Here is a 16,581-nt window from a genome sequence, read left to right as displayed (position 1 = left end):
CTAAAATATTTTATGTCAAAATAGATACTTAAACTATTCAGACTTTTTTCATCTAAATTCTAAAAAAGTTAGCATGTGGCATTAGTTAAAGAATACTCTAATTACTTAGATGAAAATTTGAACAATTTAGGTACATATTTTATAAAAATAATTTTAGGCACTTATTTTGACTGAAAAATACTTTTAAGTACTTGAATAAAAAAGTGGGCATGCTTGAAGTACTTATTTGTTATATAAGCCGAACACAAACCTCAAGGCTTAAAGAAATTAACAAAACCAAACAAATGCCCTTTACAACGGCCCATTTTCTTATCAGGAAGCCCACTTCAAGCGGACCACTCCTCGCTCTTAGCCCTTCGCGCCTGCTTGAGGTATTATTCCCACTCCCTTCCATGAGATAGTCAATTTGAGCATCTTAGAAGGATCATATTGAGAAAAGAAGGAAGCTACGAAAGGAGTTGAGCAGCTGATGAGACATATTCCCCCCTCTGAATCTTAGTGCAAAACAGGAATCCGATGACAAAAGAAAAAATTATCAACCTTAGCTTTAAAAAGCTGAAAGCACTGAAGTACCCCAGTTTACTTTTTTTGTGGTGTTGTTGAAAGCGAATTTTTAAGTAGGCCTCGCTTTTCGGAGCTGGGAGCAGCTCACACTATGGTGGAGGAGGTGCCGTGAAGATATAGGAGTGTGAGCAGTACGAGCTATAAAATGATAGAATTAGCCAGATCGTCTGAAGCATGAACAGAATCGCCTTTGGAAATAAAAGAATAGGGATGATGTGAAACTACGTACCTTAGTTGAACATAGTTACACTCATTTGATCATCGAATATGGAATCCTCCCATGGATGAGAAGGTTGAGTTACAGACTCCGTTGGCTTTCGCAAGGAAGCATCTCGAAAGTTCCGCAATCCGAGAACTAGGCTTTTGCTTCATCAGATGCTATAGACGAGACCACTTATGTCACTTAATTGTCTACCTTAGAGGATACACCTTCTGTCTCTGCCGCAGAATCAGATTTTTTAGAGTATAATATTGATATAGTTGAGTAGTCTCATCTAAAGTGGACGCAACTCGGTTTTCCGCCCGAACGACCCTAGCGTACGGAAAAGAAATAAGGTCATTAGTTCTTGTAGTCAGAAAGAAGAAAGCCAAACAAGCCGTTTCACCCCATACTATAAAGCTTCTTGCAAGGAAGCCCTCCGTTACACTAGCTTGGAAAGAAGGCCTCTACTATGGCACACCCGCCAGAAAACCCGACCTCGACATTCACCGACCGTCCTCCTCTCTTTGAAACAAGGGGCGCTTCTGGTTCTGTCGGTGCTTGAAACAATTTTGTATTCTCCATATTACTATATCTCTAGAGTCAATAATTTTATATGAGGAACTACTGAACTCAATCACGTTTCTAGGGGGTATTATTTAACTACATCTATCCCAATGAGCCGTTTATCGAATCGTTGCAATTGATGTTCGATCCCGAAGAGAGGGAAGAGCCAAGGCAGTAAGGAAGCCAGTCTTTTGTCTTGTCTTTTAGTAAGTCTTTCCTACCTACTAACCTTACCCATATGCTCACCCCCTGCTTTTACTTTGCTGCATTTTCCACTTGTATGAAACTCCTATCTCTCAAGAGCTACGAACCTCCTATCTCTATGAATATGAAACAAATATGAAGGAATTTTTCCAATATTTATTCACTAATAATAGTGGAATTACTGGCGCAGAGTCAAAAAGAGCAGGGAATTCTGACACACCACCGTTGATGAAACACTTTAATAAATCTGCTTAGAACAAGTTCTTAAATATATATTATATGGTAGACTAGCTGATCTTTCTATCAGTTAATGAAAGAGCCCAATGCAAAAAAATGCATGTTGGGTCTTTGAAATAGGCCGAATCAGCTAATATCGTTCCTCCCCTATCTTTTAAAGCTTCTGCCTTCAGACTTGCCTTGCTTTCCTGCCCTCGGCCTTCAGACGGGATGCTCTAGTTGCTGCTGGCTGCTCTTAGCTGAATTCCTTGCTTCGCCTACAAGGCAGCTAGGCTGAAGGCAAGGAAGGCTAGTCCGGCAACTGCTGGCTGTCGATGAGGAGGAGTCAACTAGCGATGCCAGCTTTTGAAAGATTATGATTTGAATAAATATTTCCTTCCAAGGCCAGAGCAAAGTGACACTCTCGCAAAACATGTAAACAATCCAAAACTGGGTGTCCACATATTCTCTCCCAATTGGTTGGACCATAGGTGCGATGATTTACTTCACGGGCGAGGTCTCTGGTTCAAGTCCAGGATGGCCAGCTTCTTTAGAAGTTTTGAGTTTTCTTGTTCTATCCTTTGGCTTCCTTCCTCCAGCGGATCTGTGGGCATTAAAAGAAGAAAGACTTTCAGGTTCTTCGCCACATTCAAGCTTAGGAAATAAAGGCTCCCGTTCGTGCCCTGTAAGAAGGAAAACCATACATTAAGATTTGCAGCACCTAGTCAAGAGCTGGGGAATCAGCTTGCAAGGAAAATATGGATTGAAGGTCACTCAACAACAACTAAGATCTCTACTGGCTAGAGGCGACGCATCTCGAGTGAGATCAAACAATTAATCAATCGTCGAATCCCTGGGATTGGTTCTTGTTTGTATATCCTTATTCTATATTCTCTCAAATTCTCATTTTGTGGCGGCTGCCCAGCTCCTTATTTATGTGGGAGCCATAAATGTTTTAATCCTATTTGCTGTGATGTTCATGAATGGTTCAGAATATAAAAGTCTGATACAGCGGGTACAAACAGACCTTAAACAGCATTTGACTGCCGAACTCAGAATCTCCAAAAGTATAAGAATATTTACGTGCAACAGTTTTAATATGTGATTAAAAAAATGTTATTGATTTTGTTATAAATAATAACAAAATCGGTAAAAATGATTATAAAAAAGCCGGTAAAGAATGACCGGAAACATTATTAGGCGTTAAAAAATGACTGGTTTTATTATTATTGGACGTTTTAACCGGATTTTCGAAAAAATGACCGAAAACATTATTAGACGCTAAAAAATGACTAAAAATATTATTATACGCTAAAAACTGATCAAAAATATTTAAAAAATGATGTTTTAAATAAAAATATAATAATATTATCAGTAAATTTTTTTATCGATTTTATTATTTAAACAATAACAAAACCGATCACACTTTATTTTATTAAGGTGCGGCACTGTATAAATGCCCCCTAACCAGGAGGAGGACAAGAGCATAACTAAACTTCCGCTCACATTTGTTAATCGACAATTGCCATTGTTCCCTTCCCGGTTCCCATTTTACTTGATTTTTACAACGCAGAATTTTTTTTTCCTCGCCATGAGTCTGTCTTCTTCGGCGTTTGCAATCTCAGCATCGTCCTTTTCCTTCAAAGATAGACATCCTAAAACACGTGTTCCTTTCGATGTAGCTCCTTACCATCCATTCGACGGTTATCAATGTTATTTATCCGATTAATCGTTTATTTACCCTCGTTGTAATTATCAGAAAAAGGATTAATTTTTTTTGGGTTTGTGCTTGAATGGTTGTATGAATTTGTATCATGTCAAAGCAACAGTTGCAGGAAAATGGAGAAGAAGAAGTTATAGTGGAAAAATCATTTCCAGCGAGAAGTCCCCCGGGACATGAGATTGAAGAGGTAGGGAAATCGTGTGCGACATCATCTTCTAGTGGTTTGGAGAGGTGGGCCATCAAGGTTGAACAATCTGTGAATATCTTCCTCACGGTAAAATGATTTTATTTCCTTTGTTTTTATTAACTTTTGTTGGAATTACTATAATCCAACCCCCCCTTTCACCCAATTTTGATTTTTTGTATGTTGTGGAACGTTTTTTCTTCAGGACTCAGTTTTAAAGATGTCGCGACCGTATTTCGGTTGGGCCCCGGAATTGGGCTTCGACTTGAATGATGTGGTTAGAGTCGCCACCGACCACTTTAAAATGAATTTAGGTGGGTCGGACACCATCTTACCTGATCTGCGTTGTACCAGAAACGTGTCGGGTTCGAGAGTCGGTTACGGTCAAGGAATGATTAGCACCCTTGAACCGCCCTTTCGGTACCAATTAATTTATCGGTTGTCTTGATTTGCGAAAATTAAAATTTAAAAATTCAATTTGAATTACTTACCTCTGATCGATTATAAATTACCCTTAAAAGGTCAAAAAAGACATTAGATTTGCAAAAATACTGAATTGACCCAAAATGTTAAAACATAATACTTTAAACAAAATATATATATATATTGATATAAACATTCAAGTTAACTCCCCAAAAATGCGTAAAAGTATAATGCAACCATTTTTAACAACATTCGGGACATAATATTACATAATAGATGGATAAAACCTCTATGCACTCACGTCCTCACCTTTTAGCATGTGACAAAACAAATGTTCTCACCAACATCTGAAATTCTGATGGAAACTGAATTCCTTGGTGAGTGGGACACCGAGTTCAGCCATACAAGCTTGCACTAGATCATCGGAGCCGTACAATTCTGGGCACCTTTGAATACACCTGTCTTGCATCTTCGACAAAGCCTCGGCCAATGGGTAGCAAATGGTTGCGGTGTGGTCGCGATTAACTGGAAGTTCTTAACTGATACAACGGTTACTCGCCCTCGGAAATTCAGGCACCAACACTGCAGTTGATCGTGCCATCTAGTGAGCTTGTTTTTCAGGACCAAGGGTTTTGTATGGAAAAATAGAGAGATTCCGAGCCATGGGTCCTCTTTCGTTTTCGAGAAACCGATACTAATGAAAGCGAGGCGGCGATTTGCTGCGAGGAGAGCAAATGATGGACAATGGCAAAGGCGTTGTTGCCATGGGAGATGAAATGGCGATTGTTGTCGTCGTTTTTGTTGGAATCAAAGAGGGTGATGATTAGCGAGAGAAGCTGAGAGGCGAGGGGGGAAGTTGGTGAATCAAAGGGGAAGAAAGAACTAAATCATTTGACACCGCTTGGCCTCATTCATCATGGTTTCTTTGGAGTTTTGTTGCTGCTTCCCCCCATGGATCTGAAGACTCCCTTTAAAAATTAAAAGCTAACAGCTTTTTACCATCGAAGAGAGAAGAAGCCCCCCCATCTTTTTTCTGATGACCCCCTTAAAAAGGAAAAAAGAAAATAGGAATTTGTTTTTTAGTTAGTGGGGTAGTGGGTTGTTGGGTAGTGTTTGTGAGAAACGTGGAAATGTGGTGTGGGTTTATTTGTTTTTTTACTTTGGCTTTAATGGGTGTTGGATGCTGGGCCCGGATAAAAATTGGGGTCTACAGCTGCCCCTCTTTGCACATCTTTGTGTTAACAAGAATAGGGCAAAGACAAAAAAAGACAACCAGTTTTTTCCGGTGCTTTCTGGAATTGGGCATTTGTCTTCTTTCTCGGTTTAAAGATTTCAGCTTGAAAATTCTTCCAGAAAGTAGTTCCTCGTTGTAAATTTGATTTATCTCTGAGTTGAATGTAATCAAACTCGAAGGTCTTTGGCAGATAGCCCTTCTCGAATTAAGCTATGCTACAAATGATGTGCCTCGGAGCTGAGCGTAGTCGAACTCGAAGGTCTTTGGTTGGCACGATTCCCTTCGTCGTGAAGTTGAAACCGCGGATGGCCCCTTCGTTGTAAAGTTGAGCCTGGAATTGGATATCCTTAGTCATGAAGTTGAAATCCAAGTAAGTTGTACTGTTCCGAGTCCAATATCCTCTGTCGTGAAGTTGAAATTGGTTCTGGAACTGAGAAGTTGTTTGTTGACAACCAGCGGTCCCTTCGTCGTGAAGTTGAACTTGCGTTGTCTGGAGTCCAATATCCTTCGTTGTGAAGTTGAAATTGGCTCTGAAATTGAGAAGTTGTTTGTTGACAACTAGCGGTCCCTTCGTCGTGAAGTTGAACATGCGTTGTCTGGAGTCCAATATCCTTCGCTGTGAAGTTGAAATTGGCTCTGAAATTGAGAAGTTGGTTATTGACAACCAGCGGTCCCTTCGTCGTGAAGTTGAACTTGCGTTGTCTGGAGTCCAATATCCTTCGTTGTGAAGTTGAAATTGGCTCTGAAATTGAGAAGTTGTTTATTGACAACCAGCGGTCCCTTCGTCGTGAAGTTGAACTTACGTTGTCTGGAGTCCAATATCCTTCGCTGTGAAGTTGAAATTGGCTCTGAAATTGGGAAGTTGTTTGTTGACAACCAACGGTCCCTTCGTCGTGAAGTTGAACTTGCGTTGTCTAGAGTCCAATATCCTTCATTGTGAAGTTGAAATTGACTCTGAAATCGAGAAATATTCGTTGACAACCAGCGGTCCCTTCGTCGTGAAGTTGAACTTGCGTTGTCTGGAGTCCAATATCCTTCGTTGTGAAGTTGAAATTGACTCTGAAATCGAGAAATGTTCGTTGACAACCAGCGGTCCCTTCGTCGTGAAGTTGAACTTGCGTTGTCTGGAGTCCAATATCCTTCGTTGTGAAGTTGAAATTGGCTCTGAAATTGAGAAATGTTTGTTGACAACCAGCGGTCCCTTCGTCGTGAAGTTGAACTTGCGTTGTCTGGAGTCCAATATCCTTCGTGGTGAAGTTGAAATTGGCTCTGAAATTGGGAAATTGTTTATTGACAACCAGCGGTCCCTTCGTCGTGAAGTTGAACTTGCGTTGTCTAGAGTCAAGATCCTTCGTTGAGAAGTTGAAATTGGCTCTGAAATTGGGAAGTTGTTTGTTGACAACCAGCGGTCCCTTCGTCGTGAAGTTGAACTTGCGTTGTCTAGAGTCCAATATCCTTCGTTGTGAAGTTGAAATTGACTCTGAAATCGAGAAATGTTCGTTGACAACCAGCGGTCCCTTCGTCGTGAAGTTGAACTTGCGTTGTCTGGAGTCCAATATCATTCGTTGTGAAGTTGAAATTGGCTCTGAAATTGAGAAATGTTTGTTGACAACCAGCGGTCCCTTCGTCGTGAAGTTGAACTTGCGTTATCTGGAGTCCAATATCCTTCGTTGTGAAGTTGAAATTGGGAAATTGTTTATTGACAACCAGCGGTCCCTTCGTCGTGAAGTTGAACTTGCGTTGTCTGGAGTCCAATATCCTTCGTTGTGAAGTTAAAATTGGCTCTAAAATTGAGAAGTTGTTTGTTGACAACCAGCGGTCCCTTCGTCGTGAAGTTGAACTTGCGTTGTCTGGAGTCCAATATCCTTCGTGGTGAAGTTGAAATTGGCTCTGAAATTGGGAAATTGTTTGTTGACAACCAGCGGTCCCTTCGTCGTGAAGTTGAACTTGCGTTGTCTAGAGTCCAATATCCTTCGTTGTGAAGTTGAAATTGACTCTGAAATCGATAAATGTTCGTTGACAACCAGCGGTCCCTTCGTCGTGAAGTTGAACTTGCGTTGTCTGGAGTCCAATATCCTTCGTTGTGAAGTTGAAATTGGCTCGAAAGTGTTAACTGGAAACATACTGCTCATGGTTGAGTTTGTGTCGAACTGGATTTGTTTTGAACTGGTTCTCGAACCTATACTGAAATTGGTTCTAAGATGTCAAGTCGGTTGAGGTGTAGTTTCTTACTACCGAGTTAATCAACCACCATCCTTCTTTGAATGCGCTTGAGAATCGAGTATCCTTCATTCTGAAGTCAAAACTTGACTCTAAAAGCTGCAAAAACGTGTATGCTAAAATGATGAATGTGATGCACCTAAGTATGTTTAAGATGCATGCAATATGAATTATGTGTTATTTTCTGGGTGGAGTCTCATGCTTTATCTGTCAATCAGGTCCTTGGAATGGATCGTGCCCCATTGCTTCCCGAGCTTTGGCTTTACAGACCTTTCATATCTGAGACTATTCTGCTTGAAAATGTTTTTCTCTTTTTCTTGTTTTAGGAGAGAGACATGATGAAACTGTTGTAAAACATTGTTCGCAATTGAATCAAATTGTAAATGTGAGTTCAAAAAATATCAAAGGAATCAAGAGCTCTTTTAATGCTTTCAGAGTTACAAATCTTTGACAAATGTTCAAATGGATGAGTTGGCTTTAGGTTGGCCTCCTTTCTAAGGTTTTGGTAACCCAAAATGTCATTTTTTTTAATATTGAAATATGCTTTGGCATTTCATTTGGGTGCGGACAAAATGACGCAACTAGAATGACCAATTACTAGAGATTTTATTTCGGTCCTCTGAAATCTTCCATTTGTTCAAGCTTTGTAGGCTCCTCCAACAAAGGCAGTGCGAAAAATATCGGTCTAAAAATGAAATTCTTGAGTGCTCGTGTGTAGTCGACTATAACAGATGTTCCTTAACTCCCTTAGTCCAACATTACCGAAAATTTCTTGCTCAGATAAATTTGATTTAACTTGTCGTTATCTGACTAGCTGAATCCATAAAGCCGGGGCGTTTAACCAATTGCTTTAGAGGGACAACTTAATATTATAATCACAGTTATCAAGTTAACTGAAGGGTTCATCTCATCACAGAGTCTTCAGCCTGACAAGAGCAGTGGAGCAAACACCGAATTGCCAAGTGTCCGAGCAATGTCATGGTTGGAACGTAATCTACTCATAAGGCCAGGGCTTTCAAGTTTCCTCTATAACCAATTGCCTTAGCGGAATAGCTCAGTTTTTAAGGATTTAATTTCCTAAGATTGTCAAGAAGAACCTGTTATAGTCTAAGTGCTTTTGAAAGTCAAGGAATCTCATCTTTAGAGTTCAATTTTCAAGCAACTGACCTAAACTGGATTCACCTACTCGACTCTTTCATTTGTAAAGATCATCATCGTCATTGAACGTCTTAAATAAAAAACATAGTAATTGTCATATGCAAATGATGCCCCATGTTGTCCGCACCTTATGAAAGGAAAAGGGTATATTGGTTAATTACAAGAGCAGGGTGTGGTGTTTGAGGGTATATTCTGGATAAGGTCAAAGTCCTCTTTTTTTTTCTTTTTTTTTTTTAAATCATGTTACTTTGTCAAAGATCCGTAACTTTGAACCATTAACAGAGTTTCTTAATTCAAATGGTATTCAAAGAATTGCAAGTTTGCAAATGTGATTTATTGCTCGCCATCATTAAAGCAACATAAATTTATTTAAAAGTCCTTGCAAAAACTTGAGAAAAGAATGAAAAAAACAAATCCAAACAGAATGGCTCAAATGATGAAATGATATGCATCACTTAGATGCCCCCAAGTTGTTGAAGTCGATCCAGTTCTGGTTACGTATTTTCTGTATGATTCTCTTGATGGTAGAGTAATTCTCGATAGTGCACCTTGGGACTCCGCTATAATTTTCGCAATGAGCGTTCTCATCATACTACCTGGGGCTTCATGGACACCACGTGTGCATCAAACAACTGTTGGTAAAGCTCCTTATATGTCATAGGATCAAAATGTTCTCATTTTTGATGAGATATGTGAATGTAAAAAAAGGAAAAATAATACGAATGTAAAGAAAAATAACAAAATGCACGATATGTCTGAATGCATGATGCATGGAATGTTCGAGGCATTGATCCAAAAAATGTACCTGTTATTATAAATAATCCTTATTGGGCCAAAAGTGTTATGTCTTAAGAGACAAAAATATTTTGAAGGCATAGACCCCGAACAGCTTCTGATAGGTTGACTAGTCTTCTGCCTTCGTCTGTCACCGGTTGAATACCCTGTCAAACCGTTCCGGCTCCTTTGGCTAAAATGTGCAAATAACGAGCTGCTTGCCCCCAAAAGGTCTCGAAGGACTGCATCTCCGGCTTTCACTATCTGCCGAGCTTGTTTCTAACGAAAATGTCATTGGAGCGAGAGAAACTATCAAAAGCTTGCTTCTTGAATTCATCAGCAATGGCATCCAGCTCAGCTAGGGTTTCACCATCTTGTTCTTGTAGTTTCGAAAGGAGCGACCGGGTCAGTGACCTTTTCCTCATCTTGCCCCTGTAACTTTGTCTTTGAGTATTCTTTGACCGCGGTTGGACTTCTGAGTTTTTTTATCTCTTTGTATTATAACCCCTTTGTCCGTTAATGCAGATTATTTACGTTTAACAAACACATTTTTGGTGGATCAACACCTCGTTTTAATGATGCGAATGATAAAAAAAATGCCAAAGAAAAAAATGAAAGGGAGGAAAAACAAGTTAGTGAGATAAGGAAAATAATAAAAGAAAAATGATGAAAATGAAAAGTCCTACCCCACATGATATCTACCCCACATGCTTATTATTCCTACCCGGACATGATTTCTATCCCGCGTGCTAATTTCAAACAAATCCTAACCGCATATTTGTCTAGTTCGCATGCTTGGAGCAGAAAATATAGCAGGAAATAAAAATAGCCTAGGGTTTGGAATGAGGTTTTGGGGTGGGCTCTAATTCCCTATAATCTCCCGATTTAGGTTCTAAAAAGGTACTCGAGTTCTCCTTGCTGGTGCCCCCTCGGGCTTGTCAGACCCTTAGTCCTAAGCCCATTACAAGCTTGTGTGGACTAAGTTAAACTCGAGAGGAAACATTCCCTTATGCCCGCACGGTGAATAAATTCACACGAAGACATAAGGTATATAAATCCCGAAGGCTACTTGCTAGGCATATGCGGTGAATAAATTCACACGAATGCGTCGCTTTCACCCCCACTTAAAAGGGTTTGGAGCTCGGGTATAGAGCCAAAGATGAAAAATCTGAAATCATTGAACAAACGTCAGTACAACTATTTATTTGAAAAATAATCAAAGGTAAATAATTGGAATCGAATAAATAAATTAAAATTAAAATTTACAATTTTCGCATAAAAAGACAACGGAAAATTAATTATGGCCTGACTCACTTACCTGTCCCCAGCGGAGTCGCCAAGCTGTCGTAACCGTCTTTCGGTTGTGCCCCGGAATTGGGCTTCGACTTGGATTGATTGGATTGGAGTCGCCACCGACCACTTTAAAATGAATTTAGGTGGGTCGGACACCATCTTACCTGATCTGCGTTGTACCAGAAACGTGTCGGGTTCGGGAGTCGGTTACGGTCAAGGAAGGATTAGCACCCTTGAACCGCCCTTTCGGTACCAATTAATTTATCGGTTGTCTTGATTTGCGAAAATTAAAATTTAAAAATTCAATTTGAATTACTTACCTCCGATCGATTATAAATTACCCTTAAAAGGTCAAAAAAGACATTAGATTTGCAAAAATAATGAATTGACCCAAAATGTTAAAACATAATACTTTAAACAAAATATATATATATATTGATATAAACATTCAAGTTAACTCCCCAAAAATGCGTAAAAGTATAATGCAACCATTTTTAACAACATTCGGGACATAATATTACATAATAGATGGATAAAACCTCTATGCACTCACGTCCTCACCTTTTAGCATGTGACAAAACAAATGTTCTCACCAACATCTGAAATTCTGATGGAAACTGAATTCCTTGGTGAGTGGGACACCGAGTTCAGCCATACAAGCTTGCACTAGATCATCGGAGCCGTACAATTCTGGGCACCTTTGAATACACCTGTCTTGCATCTTCGACAAAGCCTCGGCCAATGGGTAGCAAATGGTTGCGGTGTGGTCGCGATTAACTGGAAGTTCTTAACTGATACAACGGTTACTCGCCCTCGGAAATTCAGGCACCAACACTGCAGTTGATCGTGCCATCTAGTGAGCTTGTTTTTCAGGACCAAGGGTTTTGTATGGAAAAATAGAGAGATTCCGAGCCATGGGTCCTCTTTCGTTTTCGAGAAACCGATACTAATGAAAGCGAGGCGGCGATTTGCTGCGAGGAGAGCAAATGATGGACAATGGCAAAGGCGTTGTTGCCATGGGAGATGAAATGGCGATTGTTGTCGTCGTTTTTGTTGGAATCAAAGAGGGTGATGATTAGCGAGAGAAGCTGAGAGGCGAGGGGGGAAGTCGGTGAATCAAAGGGGAAGAAAGAACTAAATCATTTGACACCGCTTGGCCTCATTCATCATGGTTTCTTTGGAGTTTTGTTGCTGCTTCCCCCCCATGGATCTGAAGACTCCCTTTAAAAATTAAAAGCTAACAGCTTTTTACCATCGAAGAGAGAAGAAGCCCCCCCATCTTTTTTCTGATGACCCCCTTAAAAAGGAAAAAAGAAAATAGGAATTTGTTTTTTAGTTAGTGGGGTAGTGGGTTGTTGGGTAGTGTTTGTGAGAAACGTGGAAATGTGGTGTGGGTTTATTTGTTTTTTTACTTTGGCTTTAATGGGTGTTGGATGCTGGGCCCGGATAAAAACTGGGGTCTACAAAAGATACATTGTACCATGACAAAGATTATGTTAGATTTTTTGCGTTGGAAACAATTGCTAGAGTTCCTTATTTCGGTCACTGACTTTTTCTTACATCCGTTATTTACGTAATCCATTATTCGCGTTTATACTAGAAAAAAGTGCAACGTTATATGGATAGATTTTAGCTATCTAGGAGAAATTAATTTATTTTAACATTTTGCTTGAACTTGCTGGTATGGTCTTGCATTTCCCGGAGGTACTTGCAAGAGTTTTGTTGATATTTGGGTATTTTTTTTGTCTTTATGACAGCCTTTGTATCTGTCCCGCACCTGTACGAGAGTTTTAGTTGGTGGAGGAGAGCGGGCTATCTAAAAGTGCATTTTGCTGAGAGCTGGAATGAAATGCACCACCTGCTGATTATGGAAGTAAGGTACTAATATTGTTGAATTATTTGTGAATTTTAACCTTGACTAGCATGTGATGATTTCGAGTGAGTTGAATAAAAAATTGAAAAGTTTAGATGGTGAAGATGATAGATGGTTTATTTACGAGGCATTAAGGGGAAAAGAAAAACCTAGCATGGTGCGTATCATTCTTATATGTTGTGTCTCATTTACATGACTTCTCTTATCACATTTGGTTGCAGGAATTGGGGGGGGATTCTTGGTGGTTTGAACGCTTTCTTGATAACATATGCCAGAATAATCCAGAAAGCATGTGTGTGCATGCATGCATGTCCTTTCTTGCTCAACATATAGCAGTTTATTATCTCACAGACTCACACTCTTTCGCACATGCATGCAGACACATGCTTTCTGGATTAGCCTGGCCTCTTCATTCTGAATGATGAAAGAACATTTCCTGCTCAATTGCAGCCTTTATATGTACTAATGAGCTTGTAAAGAAAATGGTTTCCCGAAAACCTATTGATGACCTTAAGCAGTTATAGAGACTAGAATTGCCATCTAACTTGGTATTTATGTAAAGGGATGTTCTTGCATACAGCCATTGTCCTGCTGCCTTAACTTCAACCTGTTTACCAGTTTTAACTATAAAGAGACCAAACAGAATAAAGGGATTTGCATATCTTAACCTCTGCTCGGTTTGAACACATAAAACTTATACTCTGTTGGTTGCTTTATTGTGAATTCATCATGCAAAGAAATGCTTAATATTCTTGAAAAATCTCCCCCTCTTTTTTTTTTCTTCCCTTCGACGTGCTGTTTTATTGTAACATTGCTTTGATTGTGTAAGGTATGTAATACATACTTTGCTTTGATTGTGTAAGGTATGTAATACATACTGTGACTGAGATTGAAGCTTGCTCACCTTCATTCATTTGTGGTGCTTAATTTAATATATTTGGTTAATGACTACTGCAGATCACTTTTCTGAATGTTTAGAGAGTCATGCCTTTGAAACCTATGATAAATTTATCAATGCCAAAGGACGTAAGTTGCCAGATCTCTATTTCCTGTTCATTCGTCTTAGATAGCTTGCAGTTTTGTATGTGTATCATGTCACAAGTTTCGCAAAAGTTATAGTTTTAAATTATCCTGCATATGTTAACTAGTAACTGGCAACTAACTGGTGGTAACATTTTTGAAAAACATTTCGATGTTTCATTGCATCCATCATCCATGCATTTCAGTTCACTGTTTAACTGACTTTCCCAGTTTTGATCTACTATGTTCATTTGTTTTTTAGACGAGTTGAAAATAAAAAACTGCTTCCGAGGTTGCTATCAAGTACTATACCGAAGGTGATTTATATTTTTTTGGTGAGTATTTCCCTTCACATTTGATGGTTCAGTCTTTTAATATCTCATATTGGGGTTCAACAATTCCTCCACATTTTCTGACCAGATGAATTTCAAACTGCTAGAGCTCCCCGTTCACGAAGACCAAAAATAGGTAATAGATTGGATTTTTGTTAATTAGAAATTCGTGCTTTAACTAGATCTGGTGTTGTGTATATGAGTGTGAGTACTGCATAAGTCTGTTGTAGTAATCATAAAGACCAATTTTCTGTTACAACTTCCATTCAGGTCATTGAACTGGCAAGTGCCTGCATGGGGTATGGCAATAATCTATAGGAATATTGTTGCTAAATTGTTGATGCAAACTGACAAACGTGCTTTTATTTTTATGTCCATTCACAGATAATTTGTACGATGTGTTTGTGAACATCAGAGATGATGAAGCTGAACATTGCAAGACAATGAAGGCCTGTCAGACTCAAGGAAACCTTCGGTCTCCTCATTCATATGAAGATGGCTTTTAAGACATGCCGGATTGCATGATTTGTGAAGCAGATTGTGAAGGCATTGTAGACTGTATAAAGAAATCTTTTACAACTTAAGCGAAGCAAACCGAGACAGTTGAATGAACCGGATGAAGCACTCATGTGACTCTACTACACATAGTGACAGATGAGATGTATAGAGTATATATGGTCTATAAGAAAATTACATAGTTCCAACATATTGCCTTTGATTCTTAAATATAAGTTTTTAAGATTTTGGATACCTTCCCTGCTTAGAAGGAAGGTTTCCTGTTATACATGATTGAAGATTTGAAGGCCATTTCGCAATAAAAAGCAATAAGTTGATAGCGATTTCAGTTCCTGGCTAGTGTAATGTGAGCTTTTGGACGCCAGTTTTTGTTATTAGAAAGGATTGCACTTTATACTGATAGTGGACCTCAATTATGATACATAAATTGCAATGATTACTCAAACATATGTAGTAATTACAGATAACTTATTAACTCTTTACACAAACCAAATGTATGTAAAAGTGGGGAGTTTCACCCCTCGTAATATTCCCGGCATAACAACCAACCGTGCGAATAAACACAAGTAGCAATTTGATGTTGGATTTACTATGTGCTTGTTAATCCGAACATGTTTCTGAGTTTGTTTTGTCAATAGGCCTATGAAGCATTTTATTTGATTCTGATTAATAATGATGTTCCGCATCTAGATTCTAACTCACCAAGGGACAGAGAAACAAGTAATGATGGCCAAGGAAAAAAGTAGGATGAACTGGTGCAGAGGCAAGTTGGAAACTGTGACATGTTTATATTTGAATTATGAACTTTGATTCCCTTAATCTCAAATGTTCATGTTATTTTTTGTCATTTGCAGATAAGGGTTGAGTTATTTCTAAAATATTGCTCTGCCCCTTTCCTTTTTTGGCTTTCAGATTGAAAAGCCAAATTTGCAGATAAGGAAATTTATTAGTAGTATTATACACTAACACAGGTTTGAAGCAGACCGTTAGGGTGTGTTTGGTTAGGGAATGTGAGATTCCCATGAGAATGGAATCCACATTCCCCCGTTTGGTTGGTCGGGAATGTTATTCCCGGTAATCTTACATTATCAATAGTGGATTTTTTGGATATATTATCGGGAATGTCATTACCTCCTATTGTTGGATTACCGGCGTTTTGGACTAAAATACCCTTAATTTTTTTTTCTTTCAAAAATATTCTTATTCTGTCATTGAATAATAAAAATTCTACAAAGGTTAAATTACAAATTTATCCTTAAATTATTTTAGATTTACAAAAAAAGTCTATAATTAAAATTTTATATGAAGTTCAGGGGTTAAAATAAAATTTTACCCTTTCATTAAATATTTTTATATTTTTAATTTTGTAAAAAAATTATATAAATTTTATGAATTTAATTTTTTTAAAGAAAATATATAAATATTTTTCAACTTGTTAAAAAACAAATATATAATAAGGACAATTTGGTCAAATATACATTCCAATAATCTTTTATTCGTTTAACCAAACACGGTAATCTTACATTCCTGCTAAATCAACCAAACACAAAATACAATATTCCCAGTAATCCTATTCTCTAGTAATATTTTATTCCCACTGGTAATCTTATATTCCGTGAACCAAATGCACCCTTAGAGTCAAACTGAAGTATTTAAATAACATGTAAACCATGGTCGTATAGATGCCCCTTTCCATTCTAAGAGAAGGAAATTAATTAGTTAAGTCGAGAAGACAGGAAGAGATCAATGATTATAGCTTGCGATAAAAAAGTTTTTACGTTATTTTATTATAATCTTGCTGAGATCGAGTTTAGTGGATTCGGTGGTCAGTTTTCCACTTGAATGAGATTGGAGTTTGTGTGGATATTAGGAGCTCTAACCTTGATTATCTCACCTCTGTATTGTTATCTAAGCAACATTAATATGCATTGCCCGATTGGCTGACAGAAAGTTGATAAAAATCATTCCTTTTTTTCCCGGCAAAAGTGGAGATATGATATGAGTGCTTTTCGTTTGACACCAGTTGCTCATGAAAGTGCTTTTCCTTTTGGCAATGGTAAAATCTTAGCTTTCTTTTTCAT

At 38.4% G+C, this 16,581-nt stretch overlaps 1 pseudogene; it reads left to right on the top strand.

The window, feature by feature from the left end:
- Positions 1–2,246: 2,246 nt before the first annotated feature.
- On the top strand, positions 2,247–13,054 carry LOC120131773 (annotated as a pseudogene).
- Positions 13,055–16,581: the final 3,527 nt, after the last annotated feature.

Source organism: Hibiscus syriacus, unplaced genomic scaffold, assembly GCF_006381635.1.
Source record: "Hibiscus syriacus cultivar Baekdansim isolate YM2019G1 unplaced genomic scaffold, ASM638163v2 tig00110556_pilon, whole genome shotgun sequence".
In the NCBI taxonomy this organism is placed as follows: Eukaryota; Viridiplantae; Streptophyta; class Magnoliopsida; order Malvales; family Malvaceae; genus Hibiscus; species Hibiscus syriacus.
Note: the sequence above shows the minus strand (reverse complement) of the source record. Positions and strands in the feature narration are given on the sequence as shown.